The sequence below is a fragment of the Syngnathus scovelli genome, chromosome 9, assembly GCF_024217435.2.
Source record: "Syngnathus scovelli strain Florida chromosome 9, RoL_Ssco_1.2, whole genome shotgun sequence".
Taxonomy (NCBI): Eukaryota; Metazoa; Chordata; class Actinopteri; order Syngnathiformes; family Syngnathidae; genus Syngnathus; species Syngnathus scovelli.
The window spans coordinates 17,434,114-17,437,002 of NC_090855.1; the positions used below are offsets into that span (position 1 = coordinate 17,434,114).

The following is a 2,889-nucleotide window of genomic DNA, read 5'->3' on the forward strand; positions in this document are numbered from 1 at the left end:
CGATTATTTCCCTTCATCTACATAGAGACAGAACGATGGTGTCTTAAACATCTCATTCATTTCACCAAATAACTTCACGCAGGTGGATAACGGCCGTCTCGGTCACGCTATGTTGCGTGATGCAGTTTTGAAGAACTAAATGTATTTATTCAATGAATAAGTCAAGCTAGATCTATGTTTATGATGTTGTAAGTTACGGTACCGATTGAAGTTGAGTCCGAAGCCAGTGGAAAACAGCACTGCGTTTGTGCTCTCCAGGTACAAATGTTGTGATCTCTGACTGACAACCGGGCGAGACTCGAGTAAGAGATGTCCAAACGAGCTCCGGCAGGGCGGGCCAAGGCGGAGTGAACGGGCGCCCTTCAGGCCGCCAATGACGAGCTGAGAGCCAAACTGATGGACGTCCAGTTAGAACTTAAGCAGGAGAAGAACAAGGTGAACACCTCAACAGACAGACACTGCCTGCCTCCCTGCCTGCCTGCCTGCCTGCCTGCCTGCCTGCCTGCCTGCCTGCCTGCCTGCCTGCCTGCCTGCCTGCCTGCCTGCCTGCCTGCCTGCCTGCCTGCCTGCCTGCCTGCCTGCCTGCCTGCCTGCCTGCCTGCCTGCCTGCCTCCCTGCCTGCCTCCCTGCCTGCCTGCCTCCCTCCCTCCCTCCCACCCAGTTTTCCCGATGTAGATTTGACATGCGTGTGCCATGACTGTGTCAGCCTACATCAACAAATGCAGCGAGGACGTCAGCACCACTAAGAATATCATCACCCGGAGCAACCAACGACCCTGGATGACTGAGGAGGTACGTCAAACGCTACGAGCGCCATGACTGTGTCAGCCTACATCAACAAATGCACCGAGGACGTCAGCACCACTAAGAATATCATCACCCGGGGCAACCAACGACCCTGGATGACTGAGGAGGTACGTCAAACGCTACGAGCGCGGAACTCTGCCTTCAAGTCTGGCGACAAGGAGACACTGAGGACAGCGAGAGCCAACTTGAACCGTGCCATCAGGGTAGCGAAGCCCTCCTTTGCATCCAAAGAATCTCAAAGGCGGATTATTTGTGTCGACAGGAGAGAGATTTGCTGCTACGATACCGACGTCGAGAATCTCTGAGGAGGAACAAAGCGTGTGGTCCTGCAAGGTGAGTCTGTTTGTTTGCGGCTGCTTGGTGTTGCGCAAGATGAAATGGCCTTTTCCTCGCTATCGTTCCTCTTGTCGATTCATCGTGAGGTGTCGCTTCAGTTTGTTCAGAGAGATGTTTGCTTCCGCGCCCGCAGGTCATCGAAACATTTTACGGCTACGACGAAGACGTGTTGGTGGACTCGGACGGATCGTCCTTGTCTTTTCACACCGACAGAACCCCCGACACGGAACCCGAAGAGGTAGCCCGCCATTTCTGCCAGCGTATTGTCGCCAAACATTCCTCTTCAGCCTGGAATCGGACTTGTCTTTGCGTCGCGGGTGCTTTGTCGCCGGTCTGACTGATTCTGGTACTAGTTGTTAGAGATTTGCTCACTCCAACTTATTTTGCAAGAACCACACAGGAGACAAGGCAAGTTCTTTTAGACACCTGCAGGTGGAGAGATCACTCGCTTCAGGAATGAAATCTGCCCTCCTTCCTGCACGTGGATATTTATTAAGAGAAACAGAGTGGGGGTATGGGTAGGCTGGCTAAAGCCCTTGTCCTCTAGTCTAAACATGTCAGGGGATGTTTTACGACCTTGAGATAAGGAGGACAAGGTAAGGTATTTATTACCTGTTGCATTCCAACATAATTCTACGATAAAGTTAACCTGGAAAACCCTAACATCTCCCTCCTGTTTTATCATATGATTATGTCACCCCAAACAACAAAGACAAGTAAGAAAGGAAAACATATATATATGTATAATGAAGAAAGAAGAATAGTAAAAATAAAAACAACAAACAATGATAGCAACACTTTCCAGTGAAATTGAGGCTTTACCTCAACACCCCAGATCAAACTTATTGTGTAAGCGAAAAACCTGCTGGCCAGATGTTATTAGCAGGAAAATTCTTACACGGCCCCGTTGCCACAGGCGACCAGAATGCTATCAATAAAAAAATAAAAAGAAAAACACAGAAACAGTACATCATTGTATCCATCACTTGTGAAGCATTTTCGATGGTCAAATCAACAAGTTTCCGTAATACATGCTCAACAGAACAGCATCTACGCAATCCACGTCTCATTATCATTATCACAACTGTCACGTCTAAGAAGTTGTATATGTGCCCGTGTTTTCGTCAGCTGATGATGTTCTAGTCTGTAGGTGAGGTCTGTCACACACACCGGCGCACACACTCGTGTCCAGTTGGCAGGCAGCATCGGACAACTCCTGTGACCACAAAACCATGATCCGTACTGAACAGGCACGTGCACTCATAGGATGCAGGTGAGGCAGTGCCTCTGAACTTCTGAATGAAGTAGGTCCCGTCCGATGGTGCAGCCATGTTGGTAGTAGAGCCCTTACACCTTGAAAACGGCTCTCTCATCCTGGCACACAGCGGTGATGTCCAAAGCTCCCATCCAGTTTCCTCCTGGAGATCAGTCGTCGTTAATGCATTTGTGGGTCCTGCAACCGTGGGTGCAACATGTGTAGTCAGCAAGACTTGGAATGGTCCCTCCCGTCGTGGCTGGCCCAGTTCCTTCCTTTGATGACCTCGACGTAGACCCAGTCTCCTGGATTGATGGGGTTGTCGACCTGTGAGGAGGAAAGATCAAGCGGCAGTAAATTTGTCTTTGACACAGTTTGAGCGTCCTGATCATATAATCTGCCAAGGACTGCTCTTCATCTGTTGTTTGCAACTCTCGTAGTCAATTGTAGTGCCCATTTAACTGGCAAATAGGAATGTTTGCGGGAAGAGT

The 2,889-nt window shown here is 49.5% G+C and overlaps 1 long non-coding RNA gene across 1 annotated transcript; it reads left to right on the forward strand.

Annotated features, from left to right (window-relative positions):
• Positions 1-825: 825 nt before the first annotated feature.
• LOC137840636 (uncharacterized) lies at positions 826-1,480 on the forward strand. The gene is made up of 3 exons (XR_011087457.1): positions 826-914; positions 1,070-1,140; positions 1,277-1,480. It is a non-coding gene; the product is annotated as an uncharacterized lncRNA (long non-coding RNA).
• The last annotated feature ends 1,409 nt before the right edge of the window (positions 1,481-2,889 follow it).